We start from the raw sequence: 26,182 nt of genomic DNA, 5'->3' as shown, positions 1-26,182 counted from the left end.
ATGTTGACAACACCCACGATTTAGTCTCTTAGCAAATTTTAAGTATACAATGTAATATTGCCAACTGTAGTCACATTGATGTGCATCCAGAACTAAATTATTTTGCATAACTGAAACTGTTCCCCTTGAGCAACATCTCCAATTTACACCTCCTGCCAGACCTTGGGAACCACCATTCTACTCCCTGTTTCTAAGAGTTTAAGTATTTTATATCCCACATGCAAGTGAGATCGGGCAGTATATATTCTGCATCTGGCTCATTTCACTTAGCATAATGTACTTCAGGCTCATTCATCTAACCACAAATGGCAGGATTTCATTATTTTATAAGGGTGAGTAATATTCCATTACACACACACACACACACACACACACACACACACACTCCACATTTTAAAAGTTCCGTTCATCCATTGATGGACATTTTGTTTTTTTCAGTATTTTTGCTATTGTGAATAATAATACTGCAATGAGCACATGAGTGATGATACCCATTTAAAGTCTTTATTTTATTTCCTTTGTATATATACCCAGAAGTGGGTTTATATCTGGGTCTTATAGTAGTTATATTTTTAATTTTTGAGGATCTTCCATACTCTTTTCTATAATGGCTGTACCAATTTATGTTTCCAACAACAGTGTGAATGAGTTCCTTTTCCATATGCATGAATATTAAATACATACTGCTAAGTAATAAGGAAAAGAGTTTGGGGTATACAGAATGTCTTTTATTGTTTTACCAATAATTTTGTAAAAGTCAAACTGTTCTAAAACTTAAAATTAGGTGCAAAAATTATGAAAATAATTTTTGGCAAACAGAAAGAGTAACTCAGTTTCTTTTCTTTAAACATCAGCTTTTATTTAAGATAGATGGGTACGTATGCGTATTTGTTACATGGGTATACTGCATAATGCTGAAATTTGGGATATGGATCCTGTCATAGTAACCACAGTACCAAACAGATAGTTTTTCAACCCAAGCCATCCTCCTTTCCATCCCCCTCTTGTAGTCCACAGTGTCTGTTTTTTCCATGTTTATGTCCATGTGTGCTCAATGTTTAGCTCCTACTTATAAGTGAGAACATGCAGTATTGGTCGGTTCCTGCATTAATTTGCTTACAATAATGACCCTCTGCGACATTCATGCTACTGCAAAGGACACAATTTCATTACCTTTTATGGCTTTATAATATTATTCCACGGTGAATATGTACCATATTTTCTCTATCTAATCTATCATTGATGGGCACTTAAGTTAATTTCATGTATTTGCTATTGTGGTGATTAACATATGAGAATATGTGTCTTTTTGGTAGAATTGTTTATTTTCTTTTGGGTATTTACACAGTAATGGGATTGCTGGATCAAATGATAACTCTCTTTTAACTTTGGGAAATCTCCAAACTGTTTTCTATGGTGGCTGAACTAATTGACATTTCTACCAACAGTGTATAAGTAAAGAAAATATTTTTTAGACAAGCAAATTCCTTAAGGAATTTGTTACCATCAGATCTGCCTTTCAAGAGGCCATTACAGGAGTGCTAAACTTTGAAATGCAACACTGCTACTAGCCACCACAAAAACACACTTAAGTACATAGGCCATTAACACTATAAAGCAACTACATGTTCAATTATACATAGCAACCAGCTAATAACATGATAACAGGATCAAGTCTGTACATATCAATATTAACATTGAACATAAATGAGCTAAATACCTGAATTAAGAGTCACAAAGTAGCAAGATTAATGAAGAAGCAATGTCCAACTGCACACTGTCTTCAAGAGACCCATGTCACATGTAAGGACATACATAGACTCAAAGCCATGGGATGGAGAAAGATCTATCAAGCAAATGGAAAACAAAAAAATAAGGGTGATTGCTATTCTTATTTCACACAAAGCAGACTTCAAACCAACATGGATCAAAAAGAACAAAGAAGGGCATGACATAATGATAAAGAGTTAAATTCAACAAGAAATTTTAACTATTATATATATATATATACACACACATATATACACACACACACACATATACACTCAACACTGGAGATTCATAAAACAAGTTCATAGAGACATAGGAAGAGACAAATAAACACACAGTAAGTGTGGGAGACTTCAAAACCCCACTGACAGTATTAGACAGATCATCAGGACAGAATACTAACAAAGATACTCAGGACCTAAATTCGACACTTGACCAAATGGACATAACCGTTATCTACAGAACAGTCCACCCAACAAAAACAGAATATACATTCTTCTCATCTGCACATGGAAGATATACTAAAATAGACCACAGACTTGGCTAGAAAGTAATTCTCAACACATTAAACATATCAAAATTATACCAACCACACTTACAGACCACAGCGTAACAACAATAGAAATCAATACCAAGAACATTTCTCAAAACTACACAATTACAGGGAAATGGAACAATCTGCTCTTGAATGACTTTTGGGAAAACAATGCAATAAAGGCAGAAATTAAGAAATTATTTAAAACTAATAAAAATAAAGACACAACATACCAGAATCTCTTGGACATAGATAAAGCAGTGTTCACAAGGAAGATTACAGTGCTAAAGACCCACATCAAAAAGTAAGACCTCAAATTAACAACCTAACAGCACACCTAGTGGAACCAGAAAAACACGAGCAAGTTAACTGTATATTTTTGTATTTTTAGTAGAGACAGGATTTCACCATGCTGGCCGGGCTGGTCTCAAACTCCTGACCTCAAGTGATTCACCCACCTCAACCTCCCAAAGTGCTGGGATCAGAGGCGGGAGCCACTTCACCCAGCCAGAACATAATTTTTGAAATGAAATAATCAAAATCGACCTGAAGTGAATGAAATGCAGATGAAAAAGCCACAAAGATCAATGAAACCAAAAATTGTCTCTCTTTGATAGAATAAATAAGACTGATAGATCTCCAGCTAGATTTATAAAGAAAAAGCGAAAGACAATCCAAATGAACACAATAAGAAATGACAAAATGGATATTAACATTAACCTCAAAGAAACACCCAAAAAAACTCTCAGAGACTATTATGAACACCTCTATGCACAAAAAGTGGAAAACATAAAATAACTGGATAAATTCCTGGAAGTACAAAACCTCACAAGATCAAACTAGGAAGAAATTGAAACCCTGAACAGACTGATAGCACATTACAAAATAAAATTAGTAATGAAAAACCTACCCACCAGAAACAGTCCTGGACCGGATGGATTCACAACCGAATCTTATTAATATCAGTTGTATAAAGAAGAGCTGGTATTAATTCTACTGAAACTATTCCAAAAAATTCAGGAGGAAGGATTCCTGCTTTACTTATTCTATGAAGCCAGTATCATTTTGATATCATAACCTGGCAGAGACACAACAAGAAAAGAAATCTTCAGGCCAATGTCCCTAATAAACATAGACGCAAAAATTCTGTATCAAATGCTAGCAAACCAAATCCAACAGCCTATCAAAAACTAATACACCAGGATCAAGTAGGCCTTACTCCTATGATGCAAGGTTTATTGAACATGTGCAAATCAATAAATGTGATTTATCACATGTGCAGTACTAGAAACAAAAACCACATGATTATCTCAATAGATGCAGAAAAGGCTTTTGATAAAGTTCAACATCTTTCCATGTAAAAACCCTCGACAATCTAGGCATTGGAAATACACACCTCAAAATATTGAGTCATCTATGACAAACTGACAGCCAATATCATACTGGATGGGTAAAAGCTGGAACCATTCCCCATTGAGAACCAGAACAAGAGAAGAATGTCCACTCTCACTGTTCCTTTTCAACATAGTACTAAAATTCCTACCCAGAACAATCAGGCCAGACAAGCAAATAAAAGGCATCCAAGCAGAAAGAGAGGAATTTGAAGTATCTCTCTTTCCAGAGGATGTGATTCCACACCTAAAAAACCCCACAGTCTCTGCTCAAAGGCTTTACATCAGATAAACAACTTCAGTAAAGTTTCAGGATACGAAATCAATGTCCATAACTCAGTAGTATATCTATACACCAACAACTTCCAAGCTGAGAGCCAAATCAAGAACACAATCCCATTCATGATAGCCACAAAAAGAAAAAATATATATGTATCTAGGAATACAGCTAACCAGGGAAGTGAAAGATCTCAACAGCAAGAATTACAAAACACTGCTGAAAATAATCAGAGATGACACAAACAAATGGGAAAACATTCTATGCTGATGGATAGGAAGAAACAATACTGTTAAAATTGCCATATTACTCAAAAAATGAAAAGATTGCATGCTCTTTTTATCAAACTACCAAGGACATTTTTCACAGGATTAGAAAAATATTGAAATTTATTTAGAACCAAAACAGAGCCAGAATAGGCAAACCAATTATAAACAATAAGAACAAAGATGGAGGCGTCCCACTACCTGATGTCAAACTATATTTCAAGGCTACGGTAACTAAAACATGGTACTGGTACAAAAAAAGACATATAGACCAATGGAACAGGTTGGAAAACCAAAAAATAAAGCACATCTACAACCATCTCATCTTCAACAAAGCCAACAATAACAGGCTATGGGGAAAAGACTCCCTATTCAATATATGGTGCTGAGATAACTGGCTAGTCATATATAGAAGATTGAAACTGGATGCCTACCTTTCACTATATACAAAAGTCAACTCAAGGTGGATAAAACACTTAAATGTAAAACTTAAAACTATGAAAATCAAAGAAGAAAACCTAGGAAACGTCATGCTGGAAATAGGACCTAGCAAAGTCTTCATGATGAAAACTGTAAAACAATTGCAACAAAAACAAAAATAAAGTGGGACCTAATTAAAAGCTTTTGCAAAGCAGAAGAGACTATTAACAGTAAATGGGCAACCCACAGAATGGGAGAAAATATTTGCAAACTATGAATCAAACGAAGGTCTAATAACCAGAATCTATAAGGAACTTAAACAAACAAGCAAAAATCAAACAACCCCATTAAAAAATGGACAAAGTTTATGAACATACACTTCTCAAGATAAAGGATATGCGTGCTCAACAAACATATGGACACATGCTCAACATCACTAATCACTAGGAAAATGCAAATCTAAATCACAATGAGATAGCTTCTCACACCAGTCAGAATGGCTATTTTTTAAATGTCAAAACAACAGACGCTGGCAAAGTTACAGAGAAATGGAAATGCTTATACATTGCTGATGAGAGTGTAAATTAGTTCAGCCACTGTGGAAAGCAGTTGAAGATTTCTCAATACTTAAAATAGAAGTATTCTACAATAGTAGTTGTAGAATACAATCCCATTAATGGATATATACCCAAAGGAATATAAATTGTTCTGTCATAAAGAGACATGGACTTGTATGTTCATTGCAGCACTATTCACAATAGTAAAGACAAGGAGTCAAACTAGATGCCCATCAATGGTTGACTGGATAAAGTAAATATGATATAAAATCTCCCATGGAATATATATATATAATCTCCCATGGAATACGACACAGCCACAAAAAGAATGAGCTTATGTCCTTTGCAGCAAGACAGATGGAGGTGGAGGCCATTAACACAGGCAAATTAATGCAGAAACAGAAAACCAAATACCACATGTTCTCACTTATAGGGTCGGGGGCTAAATATTGAATATACATGGACACAAAGAAGAGAACAATAGACACTGGGGCCTACTTGAGGGTGGAGTGTGGGAAGAGAATGAGTATTTAAATCCTATCATGTATTATGCTGATCTCTGGAGTGACAACATTATCTGTACGTCAAACCCCTGTGACGTGCAATTACCCATGTAACAAATTTGCACACATACCTCTTGAACCTAATAGGTGGAAAGAAAATAAATAAATAAATAAATAAATAAATAAATAAATAAATAAATATTTTTTAACTTAAAATGATGAATATAGTAGCTTTCAAATGTATCTAACCTTCTCCCAGAGACCACGGTTTTGCATTTTTTACCATCCTGAGTTGGCAGAGTTGCTACATATTTTGTATTTTAGAGTCATTTAATGATTTATATTCTAAGGAGGAAGGTAAGATGATCCTTAGAATACCCTACCAACAGATAAAATTAACTGTTTTTGGAGGGGGCAAATATTGAGGATTTTATGTATAATTTTTGGAAAATCTTGATTATATTTCACCTTGGGAGATGGAATAAAGTCTTGTGTCTACTTTACCCTTTGCAAAGACACAAGGATAAAATGCTCCAGGGAAATAGTCATTGCCAGAGTTATTTGGCTTTCTCAGGTTCATTTTAGAAATGGGCTCATTCTCTCCAGACACTGTTAGAGAATTAAGTGATTACTTTTCCCTAAAGATAGAAGATTTTTTTCTTCACTTACCAGGCCTCTGGACACAATAATGTCATATACTGTCATTTCTATTTAATATATAACATTGTATGGAGTACTTGTTCTGCATTGACTTGTCATTTTTTAATCCTTGTAGATTTTCCATACTAAATCTGCATGTTAGAAATAATTACCACATATATAAAACTTGCCTTTACATTTTAAAGATCTTAAACTAATTTGATGTTATAAAATATATGATGGAGAAAAATTCACAACCCAAGTTTCCTTTAAATAAAAAATGAACACAGGACTTGTTTTTGTTTGCAATTAATATATTGCTGCAAATTCACTTCATATTGGATGTTAACAAAAAATATCTGCAGTATTTACTACAGGAAAACATGAAAATAAAAAAAAAATATTATCCAGAGCTGCTCCACTTCTCTGACCATCTGCATTTTTATCTATATTTTCCTTGCATCATCTCATGTAGGCATGTTCTGTGAAGAATTACCTCATGTTCATTCTCTTGAGAAACCTTCATTTTCTATTCTGATACTTAATGGTTTGGATTGTGTTACTTTATCTAGGTGACACATTTGCATTTTTCACTGCAATTTCTTAAAGAGCAAGTGCTACTGTTGATGAGAAAATTAGGACCAAAATAACCCGAGAATGCTCTTTTGGAGACATTATACATATTCTATGTATGAATTATGTCTGTCTTGAATATCGGAAAATGTTATTTGTGTACTATTTTCCAAATTTTACAGACCTTCCTTTCAGGAACATTTCTTCTTCTACATCACATCTAAGAGGAATGTATTTGTTTGAAAGAAGAACAAGCTTCTGTATTTAAGTGAAACAAGTTTACCTTACATCTCCAACATATTTATTTGTGTGTATTATACACATATGTGTGTGTATATATATGTATATACACACACACATATATATATACACACACACAAACATATATATATGCAGATTAATTACACTGGATCACTTTGGATTGCTTTTCATCATGAAAGAGGCAATGTTTTCTTCTTACCGGGCTAGATACTTAAACTGGATATAGATTTGCCTCCTCTGTGTGTATTATGCACATATGTGTGTGTGTATATATATACACATATATATACACACATATATATATGCAGATTATTTACATTGGATCACTTTGGATTGCTTTTTATCATGAAAGAGGCAATGTTTTCTTCTTACCAGGCTGGATACTTAAACTGGATATAGATTTGCCTCCTCTGCTTGCAGTGCTTTGGTCATAACTGTCATCCACAGACCTTAACAATGTCTTGTTTACCATCATGTATTCTGCAGAGCATTGCTTCTGGTCAGGAAACTCACTTCACAGCAAATGAAGTGTGGCAATAGTTGCACATTTATGGAATTCACTATGTGTACCGCATTTCCCACTGCTATGGTCTGAATGTTTGTCTCCCACTCCCTTAATTAATACATTGAAAACCTAACGATGAATGTCATGATATTTTGAGTTGTAGCCTTTGAAATTTTATTAAACCATGAAGTCAGAACCCTTGTGGATGGGATTAGTGTCTTCATAAATGAGGCCTGAGGGAGCTTGCACACCCCTTCTGTCATGTTAGGATACAGTTTGGAGATGCCAGCTTTGAAGAAGAGAGTGAGCCCTCACCAGATGCCAATCTGCTTTGACCTTGGATTTCCCAGTTTCCAGAGCTGTGAAAAATGAATTTCTGGTGCCTACAAGCTACCCAGTTTTTATAGTACTTTGTTATAGCAGCACCAATAGACAAAGACACTCACTATTTTGAAACAGCGAGCTTAATAAAACAATGAAGTGGCCCTTTAAAGACTCAATTACAGCACAAGCTAGATGGTCATACCTTGCTGTGTTAGTCCATTCTCATGCTACCATGAAGGAATACCCGGGACTGGGCAATTTATGAAAAAAAAAAAAAAAAAAAAAAAACACAGTTCCACATGGCTGGGGAGGCCTCAGGAAACTTATAATCATGGCACAAGGCAACTCTTCACAGGGTGACAGAAGAGAGAATGAAAGACAGGCTAGCAAAGGGGGAAGCCCTTTATAAAACCATTAGATCTTATGAGAACTTACTGAGTATCACGAAAATAGCATAGGGGAAACCATCCTCATAATTCAATTACTTCCCACTGGGTCCCTCCCATGACATGTGGGGATTATGGCAACTACAATTCAAGATGAGAATTCAGTAAGAACACAGCCAAACCATATCATTCTGCCCCTGGCCCTTCCCAAATCTCATGTCCTCACATTTCAAAAAAACAATCATGCCTTTCCAACAGTCCCCCAAATTCTTAGTGCATTCCAACATAAACCCAAAAGACCAAGTCCAAAGTCTCATCTGAGACAAGGCGAGTGCCTTCCACCTATGAGCTTGTAAAATCAAAACCAAGTTATTTACTTCCTACATACATTGGGGATACAGTCATTTGGTAAATATAGCCTTTCCAAGTGAAAAGGACAAATAACCACCAGATCAGCTTGGGAACTCACTTTAATAGTAGACACTCTACAAGGTTGGAAATTCTGTTTGTGTTATAATTCAGCCACCTGCAGGATGACATTTTTGGTCTGATTTTCAGCAATCTAAGCTCTGTGGCTACAGGAGATAAGGGTTCATTTCAAGGCAGACATAGAAATTTTCAGGCCATTTATGCTATACTTGAGCCAAAAATTCAAATGCCTGAGCTTATCCTGTTTTTTACTGACTTTGTTCAGCACAATTAAGGGCAACCAGTGAATCCCATTCTACTCATTAGTTACACAAAAATGTTATGAAATATCAAATACATAGTGACCCAGAACCTTGCTTCTTAAAACTATTTAATTAGGAGTATCAAATAATGATATTTTTTCTTGTCTCTATTGCCACATCATGCTTTGGACTCCTCATGTTGTCTTTACTACTGGCAATTGTCATTAATGTCTTTAAATATAGTCAGATTAGAGAACAAATGCCAGAAATCTCAAAACCAGTTTATAATCTCATCCACACAATGTTGTTCTCTTAGGATGACTCGCAGTACCAAAATTTGTATTAGTCATTGTTCTCCAGAGAAACTGAACTAATAGGATGAATAGATAGATGGATCAGTCTATAAAGATCTTTCTGTCTTTTGAGAGATTAACTTATTTTAAGGAATTAACTCACATGATTGTGTGAACTGGAAAGTCCCCAAGGCAAGCTAGCAGACTAGAAATTTTGGAAAGAGTTGGTTCTGCAATCTTGAGTTCAAAGGCAGTCTGGAGACAGAATTCTTTTCTCCTCGGGTGACCCTAGTCTTTTCTCTTAGGTGTTATAAATAATTGGACGTGTACTATGTGCATTGTGGGGGCATGGTTTGCTTTATTCGAAGTCTAGTGATTTAAATGTTAGCCACATATAAAAAATACCTTCACCACAAAATCTGAACTAATGTTTGAGGAAAAAAACCAAAACTGGGCACCAGAGGCTAGCCAGGTTGACACATAAAATCAACCATCATGGGCTATATCTAGTTTGAGGCAATTATGAAAAATACTGCTATGAATATGTATTCAAACTTTTGTACAAATATGACATGTTTTTATTTTCCTGTATATATACCTAGGGTTGGAAAGGCTGGGTTATATGCTAAAAGTATGTTTAACATTTTCAGGAACTGACAAATTATTTCTCAAGGTAGCTATACTGTTTAAAATCTCACTGCAAATGTAAGAAAGCTTTAATTCCTTTATATTATCTCTTATGTGTGTGTGAAGTTGTAACTCGTAGTTTAGATTTGCATTTCCCCAATGAGTAATTATAGATATTGAACATCTTTTCATGTGTGATTGGGTATTTGAATATCTTATTTGGGTAAATATCCATTCAAATTGTTACTCAAAACTGACTTGTCTTTTTGTTACTTTTTATTCCTGAATTGTTTTATTCCGGACTTGCTTTTATATTCTGGATTTATGCCTTTTATTACATATACAATTTGCGAGTATTTTTTTCCTGAGCTATAAGTTATTTCACTTTTTTGATGGTGTCCTTTGAAGCACAAAAGTTTTAAATTTTGGTGTAATATGACTTATCTATATTTTCTCTTGTTGCTTGTGCTTTTAATGATGTATCTAAGAAATGATAGCCTAAGTCACGGTCACAAAGATTCACATCTATTTTTTTTTCTAAGAATTTTATAATTTTAACTTCTTTGTTTCATTTGTAATCCATTTTGAGTTAATGTTTATGTATGATGTGAAGAAACAATTCAACTTTATTATTTTGCATGTAGATATCCAGTTGATTTAACACCAATTTTGGAAAATACTGCTGTTTTCTGGTTGGATTTAATTGGCACAAATGTTGAAAATCAATTGTCTATAAATACAAGATATTATGATTTCTATTGTTATGGTTCCCTGTGAATTTGATTTTCAGTTCTCCATCTTGAGAGTGACCGTAGGTTCTAATCATGCCCTGATGAGAATTCAAGGGATTTGGTCGTGGATGTAGAGAGTATGTCTTTTGTGGGATATTTCTTTACAGTGGTAGATAAACTAATGCTTAAGTATTTGACCCATGACTAGAAGTTGCTCTCATGGAAATCTTGTTTATACTGGCCAAACACCCTCTGCCTCTCATTTGTACTATGTCCAGTTTATTCTTGTCAAGATAGCCACTCTCTAAGAGAGAGCCTTGACTAGAAAGAAGGTTAGGTTCAAGTTGTGTCAGGTGAGATGCAATTAAGAAATGAAGCCAAATTGCATAAAACAAAAGAAATTTATTACTTCTAGGCTCCAGAGAGACTAGGAGTGCTAATAGGATGCCAGGGAGAAGTCCAGAGGCTCCAGGGAGTTCAACCAGCAAGGAGGGAGCAAGAGAAACAGAACCTGTGGGACTATGACTTTATAAAATCCATGGGTATTATTTCTTAGGCTTTCCCACAGGAATCGTGGACTGGCTAGTTTAAAGAAAACTCACTTGTAAAAGGATAACTTATTTACAGAACTCTGGCATTGACCACTGGGTTTTATCATAGTCAGCAACTGTGCAGTGGGTTAAGTTGCGGGTCAGTAAGATGAGGAACAAGTGGGATACAACCACATGGGGAAAGGAAGTTTTAACTAGGCCAGAAGTGATGGGGTTTGACTGAGTTACACACAATTTGTGTCAGGCCTAAAAATTGATCCTGAGGCAGCAACTTTATTAAATAAATTCATCACACAAATGTATATTTCTGGTATCTCAGTTCTGTTCTGTTGATCTATATGCCTTTGCCAGTATCAAAATGCCTGGAGTACTAACATATTTTGAATCAGGATGTGTGAGTTTTCTAAACTTGTCCTTGTTTTTAAAGATTGCTTTTACTGTTTTGGGGCCCATGTATTTCCATATGAGTTTTAGGATCAGCTTTCTTATTTCTGAAAAAAAAAAAAAGAAAAAATAAACAGCTCAGTTTTCAGTACGGATTTGACAAAATCTGTGGATCAATTTAGGGAATAATCTTATTTTAACAATATTAAGTCTTTTGTTTCAAGAACGTGGGATGTCTCTTTAATTATTTAGCTCTTATTTCACTTTTTACAGTAATTTTTACACTTCAGAGAACAATTCTTGCACTTCTCTTTCCAAATTTATCTCTAAATATTTTACATTTTTGAAATTATTTAATATGGAATGGTTTTCTTAATTTAATTTCAAGTCATTTATTGCTAATATGTAGAAATCCAATTTATTATTGGGTATTCACCTTCTTTTATATGTGATTATCTGAATTATTAGTTCCAACAAATCTTTTGTACATTACTTAAACTTTTATATTTACTTAAAAGTAATTTTCAACTAATGATGTTTTATTTTCCTCTTAAATCTTAGTGTTTTTTATTCTTTTATGTTAAATTGCCCTGGCTAAAACTTTCAGTTAAATTTTGCCAAAAAATGGTGAGAACAGGTTCTTATCTGGTTCCAGTTCATATGCAGAAAGCATTTTTTTTTTTTTTTTTTTTTTTTACCATTTAATGTGATGTCATGTTTTTAGTTTTTATGGATGGCCTTTATAAAGTTGAGGAAATCATCTTCTATTTCTAGTCGGCTAAATTTTTTTTTATTATGATAAGGTGAGAGATTTTACCAAACGTCTTTTCTGTGTTTGATAATGTAACCAAGTGGATTTTGTACTTTAATATATTAATAAGGTATATTACACTTACTGATTTTTGTCTATTGGGCCAACCTTGCATTTCTAAGACAAATCTCACTATTCAATGCTATATTATGCTTTTTAGATGCTGTCAGATTAGATATGCAAGTATTTTGTTGAGGATCCTTGCACCAAGATTTTGATTTTTTTGAAGACTTCTTATTTGACCCATGTGTTATTTAGAAGTGTGTTGTTTAATATTTGGGGATTTTCCAGCTGTCTTTTCTGTTATTGATTTTCTAACTTAATTATATTGTAGTATAGATATTATTTTTGTAATTTCTATTCTTTTAAAAATATTAAGGTATTTTTATGGTGCAAGATATTGTCTATAGTGATGAATGTCCCATGTGAGTTTGAGAAGAATGTGTGTTCTATGCTGTTGAAGTATTCTATGCATCTCAATTAGATCAAATCGAGTGAATGTGTTTGTTCATTTCAACCACATTCTTATTGATTTTCTGCTTCCTGGACTTATCGATTACTGAGAGATGAGTATTGAAATCTCCAACTATAATAGCGAGTTTGTTTCTCTTTGTAGTTCTATTAGGTTTTGCCTCACGTATTTTGATGCTCTGTTGTTAAGTAAATACATATTAATAGTTGCTATGTCTTCCTGGAGAAATGACCTCTTTGTCATTATGTATGACTCTGTTATTATCCCTGATACATTTTCTTGTTCTAAACTACGTTTTATCTGGAATTAATGTAGCTACTCCAGCTTATTGCTACCATGATATAACTCTTGCTACCTCAGAGCTCTCAATATTTGTGTCTTTATATTTGATACAGTTTGGCGGTGTCCCCACTAAACCTCATCTTAAATTGTAGCTCCAATAATTCCCACATATTGTGGGAGGGACCTAGTGAGAGATAACTGAATCATGGGGACAGTTTGCCCCATACTATTCTGGTAATGAATAACTCTCACTAGATCTGATGGTCTTATAAGGGGTTTTCCTTTTCACTTGGTTCTCCTTCTCTCTTGTGAGCCACCATGTAAGATGTGCCTTTTTCTTTTTGCCATGATTATGAGGCCTCTCCAACCATGTGCAATTGTGGGTCCATTAAACCTCATTTTTAAAAAATAAAGTACCAAGTTTTAAAAACCTCATTTTTTAAAAATAAAGTACCACAGGTTATGTTTCTCTTGCTCCCTCCTTGCTGGTTGAACTCCCTGGAGCCTCTGGACTTCTTGCTGGCATCCTATTAGCACTCCTAGTCTCTCTGGAGCCTAGAAGTAATAAATTTCTTTTGTTTTATGCAGTTTGGCTTCATTTCTTCATTGTATCTCACCTGACACAAATACTTGAACCTAACCTTCTTTCTAGTCAAGGCTCTCTCTTAGAGAGTGGCTATCTTGACAAGAATAAACTGGACATAGTACAAATGAGAGGCAGAGGGTGTTGGCCAGTATAAACAAGATTTCTGTGAGAGCAACATCTAGTCATGGATCAAATACTTAAGCATTAGTTTATCTACCACTGTAAAGAAATATCCCACAAAAGGCATACTCTCTACATCCACGACCAAATCCCTTGAATTCTCATGTCTTTATCAGTAGCATGAAAACTGACTAATACAATATTTAAAGTGGATTTCTTGTTAAAACAATAGCTGTGTGTGTTTTTTTTTAAATCCATCCTGACAGTCTCTGTCTTCTTACTGGTACATTTAGATCATTCCCATTTAAAGTGATTATTGATATAGTTAGATTAATATCTGTCATATGTATAACTGTTTTCTGTTTGAGGTCCATCTTCTTTTGTTTTCTACTTTTTTATTCCCAGTCATTAACCAAAAGCAATATGAAATTTCATTTATTACCTCTCTTATCATGTTAATTAAACTTATTTTCAACACATTTTTGTGCCTTATGTAGAGTTTGCAATATATATTTATAACTTCTAATTTCCACTTTCAAAGAATACTGTCACCATGGAGATTAGGATTTCAGTGCATGAATGGGGGGCATAAACCTTTTGTTTATTGCAGTGATTGATGTATTTTTTCTTTTATTCTGTTTCAATACAGATAAATGTTTGTAAATATTGTTAATTTTCAAAAAAATCACACTTTTGGTTTGTTAAGGTGGAGACTAAGGTTTTTATTTCAGATTTTTTCTATAATAGTTCTTCATAGCTATAAATTATGCTCTTAGCACTGATTTAGCTGAATTCCATTACTTTGATATGGTGTGTTTCTGCTTTAATTCAGTTTAAAATTTTTCTAATATTCCTTGTGAGTTTTCCTTTGACCCGTTGATTATTCAGAAATGTGTTGTTTATTTTCAAACGTTTGTAGATTGCCCGAATGTTGATCCCTAATTATACTGTTGTGAGAAAAAATACATTTTATAATTCAAATTTTTAAAATTCCACAAGACTTTTTTTTTTTTTTGAGATAGAGTCTTGCTCTTGTCACCCAGGCTGGAGTGCAGTGGTGCAATCTCAGCTCACTGCAACCTCCACCTCCTGGGTTCAAGCAATTCTCTTCCTCAGCCTCCCGAGTAACTGAGATTACAGTCACCCGCCACCACACCTGGGTAATTTTTGTATTTTCAGTAGAGACAGGGTTTCATCATCTTGGCCAGGCTGGTCTTGAACTCCTGACCTTGTGGTCCACCCACCTTGTCCTCCCAAAGTGCTGGGATTACAGGAGTGAGCCACCGTGCCTGGCCCACGTGACTTTTTAAGGCCAAATATATTGCCCATCCTGGAGAATATTCCACATGTGCTTAAGAAAAATATGCTGTGCTGTTCCTGGGTTAAGTGTTCTAGATGATCATTATCTCTAGTTACTTTATTATATTGTTCAAGTTTCCCATATCCCTGCCGATAAATCAGTTAGGCAAGTAATTATCAAGGGAAAAATAATTCCTCTGCATAGACAGAACATGATCTTTAAAGGAGAAAGCATCACATCTGTTTGTTTATATATTGTCTATGGCTGCTTTTGTGCTACAATGGCAGAGTTGAGTAGCTATGACAGAGAATATATGGCGTGCAAAAAGTAAAATATTTACCATCTGTCCCTTTGCAGAAAAAGCTTGCTGGTCCCTAATCTAAATTATTTTTTAGGTATGAAATTGCTGGGTGGAAAGGTACAAATCTTAAACTTTAGAAATATAGTCAAAACACTCTGTAATGTGGTTGTGCAAAATAATACTTTTTCATCTACGTGTATGATTTCCTGTAGCTTCATATTGTTTTTGCCAACACTTGGCAATGTCAGACAAAGATTTTGCTAGTCTGTTGACCAATATTGGTATGTCTTCATAATTATAATTTGCATTTCTCAGATTACCAGTGGGCATCCAAGTCTTCTTCCAGTTCTCAAGGGGGATGTTTCCAGCTTTTTACCATTCAGTATAATTTTGGCTGTGGGTTTGTCATAGACAGCTCTTATTATTTTGAATGATGTTTCTTCAATGCCTAGTCTGTTGCTGATTTTTATTATGAATAAATGTTTATCCAAAGTTTTTCATTTTTACAGTGATTTATTGTGTTTCTTAAAGTAAAACAAGAAAAACAAATTCTAAAATTATAACTTTAAATTAAGTGGTTAAAATTTCAGATGGCAGAGCCAATAACTGGTAACAGCTTCTTTAAGTTCATATTAATAGTCCAATTGAAAACACTAAAAACACTACCTGGCAATAGTTTGAAAGAATCAGAAGGGTTCAGTGAAGGGAAAAAAATATCCAAACATGAAAAATACCTGCAAAACACATGATTTTCTTTTTCATTTTATGACCTAAACTTGTAAAATTTTTATAAATACATAATCATTCTACACAATGCAGATCTTCTAGAGCATTTCTAAAGGATATTACAGTTTTTGGTCTTAAGGAATAAAGACTAAGATGGAAAAGGAGATGAAAACAGTGAAATCTGAGGAAGCAATACACTCTCTACACACAAGCAAACTGTAGTTCATTCAGTCAAGTTAGCAATTACAGTTCAGTACATAATTTTCTTTTTTTTCTTTTTTCTTTTTCTTTTATTTTTTTTAAATTATACTCATGATTTTCAAGACAACTAAGAAATCAGGACACAGGTATTTCCCCTTCCTAAAGTTAACAATTCTTTTAAAAGCTCTGATGTATCCATAAAGGAGTGTTGATTTTTGTGGGGTTTTTTTCCAAAAGGAAACAAAAGTTTTCATCCCTAAATTTGCATACACAAGTTAAGTTAAACTATAAGGTAGTTTTAGACTACCCAGTGAAATAGAATTGTTGGTACCATTTGAGGCAGGTGCTACCCTCCTTAGTCAGTTCAAAACATGAGTCAGTAAAAGAAATACACATTGGTGTGCCTCAAACAACTATAAAACATGTCATTATTCTTCAAATATCATGTTTAATTAACTCCTAAGGTAACAGACTTCTAGAATGTTGTGTCTTAATGGCGTACCTGAATCAATACTAGCAACAGAATGCAAAATTCAGAACTGCTATAAAAGTAAAATCATCATTATAAAAAACTCAATCCTTATGTAAAAAGTGGGAGAACTGAGTGTGAAATACTAACACCAAATGTCTGAAGGCATAATTTTTGTTTGTGGAAGACAGAGTGAAGAGATAGATGCACCTAATCAAGACCAAATGGAAGACAGTGAAGAGTATGAAAAATGTTTAAAAAGGTAAAGGAAAAAGAAGAAGGAAAATGGAAAAGAGACAGTCACCAAAATAATTACTAGACAGATCAAAAATAAGAGAAAATGAGGCATGTGCTTATGGCTCTTTTTTTGTCTGTCCTTTGTGTTCCTAAATAACTTAAAATGTACGTGGCATGTAGGCCACACTAGCAAGCAAGAATGAGCCTTGTCATGGATAGAGATGAAAGATCTGAGGCAAATGAATTGTTTTATTTTTTGTTTTTGCTTTTAATTCATACCTGAAAGCCTTGAATCCTTGCTAAATATTCCAGTTGTTTTGAAGGTTGTACTGGAGAACAAGGGGGAGTAGGAGAACTTCCTTTTAAACCTGTGGCTTCAGCTGTAGAAGATTTTCCATTCAGAAGGAGTTCCTTGGCAATTGTAGCTGAACTATTCGATGTGGGAGATATACTGAAAAAAGAACTTGAAGGTTGGTTCATATCTCTGGGTGACAAATAGCCTAGAATAGTGCCAGAGATTACTTTGTGGCGGCTGACTTCCATCTTTTGATAAACATCAGGAGACAGATGAAGAATTCCTTTTGGAGTATTATTTGTTGGTTCAGGAAACCCAGGCTTTGGATCACTCCATCCTTTGTTTTCCCCTGTTTTCTCAAGTTGATCTGGAAGATTAGTGGATGCTTTATAACCAAGTTGTAATAGCATTGGTTCTGCAGCTTTTTAAATTTTATTTTATTTTATTTTATTTATTTATTTATTTATTTTGCTTATCTTTTTATTAGGTCCTGTTCCTGTAGCAGTTTCAGTGCCTATCTTCACATACATCACAAATTCTTGACATCAAGGCATTTCTCTCTTTTTTTTTTTTTTTTTATTTTTTTATTTTTTGAGACAGAGTCTCGCTCTGTCGCCCAGGCTGGAGTGCAGTGGCCGGATCTCAGCTCACTGCAAGCTCCGCCTCCCGGGTTTACGCCATTCTCCTGCCTCAGCCTTCGGAGTAGCTGGGACTACAGGCGCCCGCCACCTCGCCCGGCTAGTTTTTTGTATTTTTTAGTAGAGACGAGGTTTCACCGTGTTAGCCAGGAGGGTCTCGATCTTCTGACCTCGTGATCCGCCCGTCTCGGCCTCCCAAAGTGCTGGGATTACAGGCTTGAACCACCGCGCCCGGCCGGCATTTCTCTTTCTGAAAGCAAAACATAATCTTGCTCCTTTTCCTTTTTGGCCTGTTGAATTTGCACCAGGCAGCTAATAGGGTTCATCCTTGGCCATATTCTGGTCCGGCCTTTACTATTGTTTTAGGGCGTTTTTAAAAATATAGTTTTGGGGCGAAGAGGTGGAAGTTTTTTAAGCTCCTGTAATATGGTGGTTGCAGCATGCTTCTTGGAGAGTGTTTTGCTATTTCCCTCTCCTGTAGAGAACTTTCCTACTGACAGTCGAGTAGCAAAGCTTTTCATATGTGGTGGTCCACTTTCTTTAATAACCTCAAAACTAACAGGCATATTCACTTCAGAGCAATTTCAAACACTAAGCTGATCTCAGACTTATCTGCATCTTTGTAATCATCCATATCCTTTCCTGATCCACCATTCTGAGGCAATCTTTCTGGAATAGGTTCAATCTGCAGTGCTTGGAGGGCTTTCATTGCAGCATTGTGTCTAGCAGCTTGTCGAGTGTTTCCTTCCCCCCAAAATTCATTATTTCCTACAGTGAGCTGAACATAAAAGATCTTAGGCATTGAGCAACGATACCTCTGATGGTACATGCCCCGAAAGTTGTAATTAGCTCTATAACTTGGGAATGGCTTTGGATCTAATGGCCTGTAGATGGCAGGTTCTGCCCCTTTTCATAGCAAGCCCATTCAGTTCCACAGTGAGTGTTACACTGCCTGGGTTATTGTTAACATTACTTTTGGGTGGCTTCTAAACCGGTTTGGGAAGCGTAGATTCAGCCAAAGCTTTATTAGCAACAGGCTGTTGAGCCTTCTTTATACTGCTGCCTTCAGATTCCCATGTCCGCTCACCAAGACTCAGTTGCACTGACAACATCTTTGAATGAATCAGAAGTTTATACTGGTGTTGGACTCTATTGAAACGGGCTAACTCATTTACCAGACACATTGCAGTTTTCTCTTTTGCGTTGGCCAATTTTATCTTGGAGAGAAGCTGATTTATTTGAAGCATGTTAAGACAATATTGACCAAACTGCTGTATCCCTTACGGCTCCAAAAACTTCTGAGCCTTGGTCGAATTACTTTGTGTATCCTTGAGTTCTTCTTTTTCTGTCTTCTCCTTCTCTTTCTCCTTCTCCTTCTCCTTCTCCTTCTCCTTCTTCTTCTTCTTCTTTTTTTTCTCTTCAGTCTTTAAAACTTTGGGAGGCCGAGGCGGGCGGATCACGAGGTCAGGAGATCGAGACCATCCTGGCTAACACGGTGAAACCTCGTCTCTACTAAAAAATACAAAAAACTAGCCGGGCCAGGTGGCGGGCGCCTGTAGCCCCAGCTACTCGGGAGGCTGAGGCAGGAGAATGGCGTAAACCCGGGAGGCGGAGCTTGCAGTGAGCTGAGATCCGGCCACTGCACTCCAGCCTGGGCGACAGAGCGAGACTCCATCTCAAAAAAAAAAAAAAAAAGAAAAAGAAAAAAAAAAAAAAGAATAAAAAAGTAAGCTAAAATCATCCTTGTGGTAGGCAGCCTTTCCACTCTGCCTCGCGCGGGCCTGCGACTCAGCGCTGCCATTGTTTGCTACGCTGCTCCTGTAGTTTGGCCTGTAGTTTGTTTTGTTCGTTGTGTTTTTGCCAGGTTTTAGTTTCAGGGTGATACTGGCTTCACAGAATAAGTTAGGGAGATGTCCCTTATCCTCATCTTTTTAGAAGAGTTTCAATAGAATTGGTATCAGCTCTTCTTTGTACATCTGGTAGAAATCAGCAGTGAATCTTTCTACTGTGAGGCTTTTTCTGGTTGGTAGTTTTTTGTTTGTTTGTTTGTTTTGTTTATTTTATTTTTTTTTCTGTTTCAATCTCAGAACTTCATATTAGTCTGTTCAGGGTTTCAATTTCTTCCTGATTCAATGTTAAGGTGTTGTGTATTTTGAGGAAGTTATCAATTTTCCCTGGATTTTCTCCTAGTTTTTGTGCATACAAGTATCCATAATAGTCCCTGAGATTCTTTTGTATCTCTGTGGGATCCTTTGTAATATCACCTGTCTCATTTCTGATTGTGCTATTTGGATCCTCTCTCACTTTTTCTTTGTTGATCTGGCTAGTGGCGTATTGATCTTGTTTATCTTTTCAAAAAACCAACTTTTGTTTTGTTGATTATTATGTATATTGGGGTCTCAGTTTGGTCAGTTTGCTAGCAGGGGCGAATATGTGACTTACCCTTGGCAAATTCATGTGGGTCTACAGCAACCTCAATTCTTGCCTCCTCAGAAGAAAAAATTTGACTGAGGGGTACAAGGCAGAAAAAGAGACTGAGGCAAGTTTCAGAGCACGGCAGAAGTTTATTAAAAAAACTTTAGAGTAGGAAATAAAGGAAGTACACTTGGAAGAGACCCAAGTGGGCACCTTGGAGGTCAAGTGCCCTGTTTCACCTTGAACATTGGATTTTATGTGCTGACCGACTTCTGGCATCTTACACCCCTTTCCTTTCATTCTTCCCTTAGGGTGACCTACCTGCATGTGTGGTGCCCTGGTTGCACTTAGGAAGTGAGTATGTGCAATGCATTTACTGGAATTGTATGCATGCTAACCTGAGGCTTTCTTCCCTTTTGCAGTATTATGCCCCTGGAAGGTCGTACTGCACCATTTTGTCTCTTAATGCACATATTGAGCCCATTCACCCATTTCCTGAGATCTTATTGGAAGCTGTCAATTACCGATTTCAAGTGTTTTTGTCTATTGGGAAACTGCCTCTTCCTGGTGTTGGCTGCAATCAATTGCCATTTTAGAGAGGCAATGTGACAACTGCCAAACCATCATCTGGTGGTCGCCTGACCTTCCTACTGATTGGGGGAGAGCCTTCTCCTGCGCTGCTCATGCCTGACTAGCTACCTACTGTAACAAGTTCAGCTCACATTTTAGATATATCACTTCTTCTTCTAGCTTTGGGGTTAGTTTGTTCTTATTCTTCTAGTTCCTCCAAGTGTGAACTTTGATCATTAGTTTGAGATTTTTCTTAACTTTTTGAGGTAGGTATTTAGTGCTATAAACTTTCTTCTTAACACTGCTTTTGCTGCTTTATAGAGATTTTTATATGTTGTGTCTCTGTTATTATTTATTTTAAAGATTATTTAATTTCTTCCTTACTTTCACTGTTTACCCAAATGTCATTCAGGAACAAGTTGTTTAATTACCATGTAATTGTGTGTTTTTAAGAGATATTCTTGGTATTAATTTCTGTTTTTATTCGAGTATGGTCTGAGATTATGGTTGGTATTATTTCTATTTTTTTGAATTAATTGAAACTTGGTTTATGACCAAGCATATGGTTGATCTTGGAGTATGTTTCATGTGCAGATGAGAAGAATGTATATCCTCTTGTTGATGGGCAGAATATTCTGTAGATGCCTATTAGGTCCAACTGGTCAAGTGTTGGGTTTAAGTACAAAATTTCTTCTTAGTTTTCTGCCTAGAAAATCTGTCTACTGCTGTCAGTGAGGGGTTGACATTCCCCACTTGTTATTGTGTGTTTGTCTAAGTGTTTTCATAGGTCTAGAAGTACTTGTCTTATGAATCTGGGCGCTCAAATGTTAGGTGCTTATATATTTAGGATAGTTAAGCCTTTTTGTTTATTAAAACCCCATATAATTATATAATGATGTTCTTTTGTCTTTTGTTACTGTTGTTAGTTTAAAGTCTGTTTTATCTGATATAAGAGTAGTGACCCCTGCCCTTTTAAGTGTTCTATTCACACGGTAGATCTTTCTCCAACGCTTTACTTTGAGCCTGTGGGTGTCATTTATGTGCAGGATGGGTCTCTTGAAGACATTAGATGGATGTGTCTCTTTAAAAATCCAACTTGAAACTGTGTGTCTTTTAAATGGAGCACTTCAGTCATTTACATTCAATGTTAATACTGATATATTAGGTTTTGACCCTATCCTGAAGTTGTTAGCTGCTTGCTTTGTAGTTTCAGTTGTGCAGTCGCTTTATATGATATTTCCCTCTCAGTGTCTCCAAGCATCTCCACAAGTTAACTCCAGGGCCTGGGAGAAGCAAAATGCTTTCCCTCAGCCTGGACTGCTCAAATTCCACAGTGGAAAGAGGAGTCACAGAGAGATTCTCTGCCTCTCTCATGTACTGGGGCATACATAGGTATCTAATAAATGTCATTGAATGGAGATTTCCAAGTCAGAAAGTCACGAAAAAGTATACTAACTCAGTGTTAAGTAAAATAAGAGAGAATCAGTAAACAATAGCTCTCTGCCCTGAGTTTATAGGACAAAAATTGAACAGAATTATTTGTACCACTTGGGAGTTATGATTAATATTATTTAACATTTTCTAATGTTTACTCTCTTTGTCATTTCTCATCTTCTAGATTTACTGATTTTTTTTACTGTGTACCCCCACATTCAAATGTGCAAACATACACACATGCATGAACCATAAATATGTAAGCATGTATTCACACACAAATATGTTTTCTCTATTTCACTATTTATTTTATTAAAACCTATTTGAAAATATTCCATCATATAATCCCAAATAACAGATGATATTATGTATGTGCAATTTAAGCTAATAATGAATAACTTTCATAGGATTATAAGAAAGTATAGAATGAAATTAAATTAATGTTTCAAAACTGAAATCTGGTGGCATTTGATGCAAATTTACTTGTTTCCAGTGAACAGAAGAAAACGTTCAGTAACGAAAAATACAGTTTTATGCTACAGTTTACCAAAAATAAGAACTGAAGAGTTTCAGCTGGTCAACTAGGACTCACCTTAAACCTCTGAACATGACAATTTTGCTTCAGGAAATATGGAGATGTTCTCATCTTAAAATCAAAAGCAATTGCAGATTTCTATTACACTGTAGTCCTTATTAATACAAACTAATGTGAGGAAATAAGCAAATTTGAGATAAGGTTTAAGGTTCAATTTTATGAATATTGACATGTTTTATGAATAGTCTGACTTTTCACACTCCACGGTTGAATATGAAGATAAGTGTAAAACATCATTGAATAGGGACTTAAATTTAATTACTTATTTATAAGCCTGTGATAAATGCAATTAATTTCACACAAGGTTTTTTACATATATATTTATATGTAAATATATAACCCATATAATATATCATATATATTATATTATATAATAATAATTTTTTTTAAATTTCAGATAAGAGAAAATTTATTATAAAATATTATGTTATGTACATTAACTTGTTTTCATTTTTCTGTGTTCCCTTTTTTTTTTAGGTGGTTTGCATTTGTTTGTATTTTTTTTTATTATTATACTTTAAGTTCTAGGGTACATGTGCACAACGTGCAGGTTTGTTACATATGTATACTTGTGCCATGTTGGTGTGCTGCACCCATCAACTCGTCAGCACCCATCAACTCGTCATTTACATCAGGTATAACTCCCAATACAATCCCTCCCCCCCCATAATAGGCCCCAGTGTGTGATGTATTATATATATTATATATATAATATAATATATATTATGTAATATATTATATATCATATATGTTTAATATATTATATAACATATATAAATATACATGTTAATATATTTTTATATATATTATATATAAATATAATATATTATATATACCATATATAATATATTATATAACACATATATAAATATATAACATATATAAATATATATAAAATATATGATATATAATGTATTCCTTTTTTTTGCAAAGTGGAATGCCAGCTTAGTTTTCCAAACCTGTTGAGAATCACATTAGACCTCTTATAACAAGTGTGCAATTTCAAGTACCTCTGTATTTGTATTATAACATTTTACTAAAACGATTATGTATAGTCAACACCTAGCATTGCTATTGTAGAGAAGAAAAGGTGCTTTATCTTCCTTTCCCATTGCCATAACCATTACCATGTTTATAGTTGATACCTTTATAGTAAAAGACAGATTAACAATGGAAAATGAAACAAATTCATTATATGACACGGGAGCCTTCAGAAATGAAAAACCAAAGACCTTGGAAGAAGTGTGCTTTCACGCTAAGTCTGAGGAAAGAAGTAGACCGTTGTGGAGAAAAATGATTGGACACAAAAGGTATAATCTAATGGTAATAAACTGAGGAGGGAACCCAGCAAGGCCTGTTTGTTCAGTTTCTTCTTGACCTCTCTGTTTGGCATTCCTTTCCTCTGGATATGCAGCAGGACAACAGTAAGATCCACATGAGGATCTTATGACAAATGTTCAGAGGGTAATTTTCCTAAGTTTCATGGTTTCCGTTTGGGGAGAATTAGAGGTGGGAGACAGTAAGGTGGGATAAGGTCAGAGAGACTTTCTACCTTCTGAGTCACTGCTATCTCCTTCAACTCAAAATACTTAGCATGCCAAGGTACCAAAATTTAAGGCATGGTCCCTGAGCCCTGATTATATACTTATTTATACAATACAAAGCAAAAAGAACAAGCATCATCCTTTTTGATACTCAATATACCCATTGTAGTAGACAAAACAAGAACTTTTTTTTTTTTTTTATTTTCTATTGTATATATTTTGAGACGGAGTCTCGCTCTGCCACCCAGGCTGGAGTGCAGTGGCGTGGTCTTGGCTCACCGCCAGCTCCGCCTCCCGGGTTCTCGCCATTATCCTGCCTCAGTCTCCGGAGTAGCGGGGACTACAAGTGCCCGCTAAGACGCCAGCTAATTTTAGTAGAGACAGGGTTTCACCGTGTTAGCCAAGATGATTTCTGTGTCCTGATCTCGTGATCCACCTGCCTTGGCCTCCCAAAGTGCTGGGATTACAGGCGGGAGCCACCGCGCCTGGTCAAGAACTATTTTTTTTTTTTTTTTTTTTTTTTTTTTTTTTTTTTTTGAGACGGAGTCTCCCTCTGTTGTCCAGGCTGGAGTGCGATGGCGTGATCTCGGCTCACTGCAACCTCCGCCTCCCGGGTTCAACAGATTCTCCTGCCTCAGCCTTCTGAGTAGCTGGGACTACAGGCACGCTTGGCTAAATTTTGTATTTTTAGTAGAGATGGGGTTTCACCATGTTGGCCAGGCTGGTCTCGAACTCCTGACCTCAGGTGATCCACTCACCTCGGCCTCCCAAAGTGCTGGGATTACAAGCGTGAGCCACCGCACCCGCCCAGAACAAGAACTATTGCCTCCTTTTTATAGATAAAAACAACTGAAGCATCACAATTTTTGTGACATCATAAAGATAACACAGCTAAAAGGGGTTTGTGGTAGATAGAATAATGGCCTTCTAAAGACATCCACATGCTAATTCCAGCAAACTGTGAACATTTTAGGTTAGATGGCAAAGGAAAATTTAAGTTGCACATAGAATTGAGTTGGCTAATCAACTGACCTAAAATAGAGTAATAAATGAATCCAAAATATTTCTCCCCAAAATATTGAAGATTGCTAAGTCAAAGATGCTAAAAATGCAGGGGAACACTCTGTGACTCTATTAGTCTGATGGCAGGATATAAATCCTTCATTACTGGAGACAACACTTTTTTGTCAGCTCAGAGAAAGCACCAGCAGGTACCAGAGGAATTTGGAAAACAAATTTTACTCTTTTCCTACATTCCCGTTTTTTACAAGACGAAAATTGCTCTCTCCATTATGTTATCATTGTGCTAAGATTTATTGATCTTTTTAAAAACACTATTTAAGCAAGACCCCTAAGCCACTGCCTTGAGAGAGATTCTTTTGAACTGAGTTTTTCCCAGATGATGGATACAGCATGTGTCAATAAACTTTTGCTGGGTTTTTTTTTTTTTTTTTTTTTTTTTTCTCTTCTTAACCTGACTGTTGTTTCTATGAGAGTGTCTCAACTAAGAATTTATGAAGGT

General features: G+C 35.5%; 1 pseudogene; it reads right to left on the bottom strand.

Annotated features, from left to right (window-relative positions):
* Nucleotides 1-17,430: 17,430 nt before the first annotated feature.
* LOC104666845 lies at nt 17,431-19,439 on the bottom strand (annotated as a pseudogene).
* Nucleotides 19,440-26,182: the final 6,743 nt, after the last annotated feature.

Source organism: Rhinopithecus roxellana, chromosome 7, assembly GCF_007565055.1.
Source record: "Rhinopithecus roxellana isolate Shanxi Qingling chromosome 7, ASM756505v1, whole genome shotgun sequence".
Lineage (NCBI taxonomy): Eukaryota > Metazoa > Chordata > Mammalia > Primates > Cercopithecidae > Rhinopithecus > Rhinopithecus roxellana.
The sequence above is the reverse complement of the archived record's forward strand: the minus strand, read 5'-3'. Positions and strand labels throughout refer to the sequence as shown.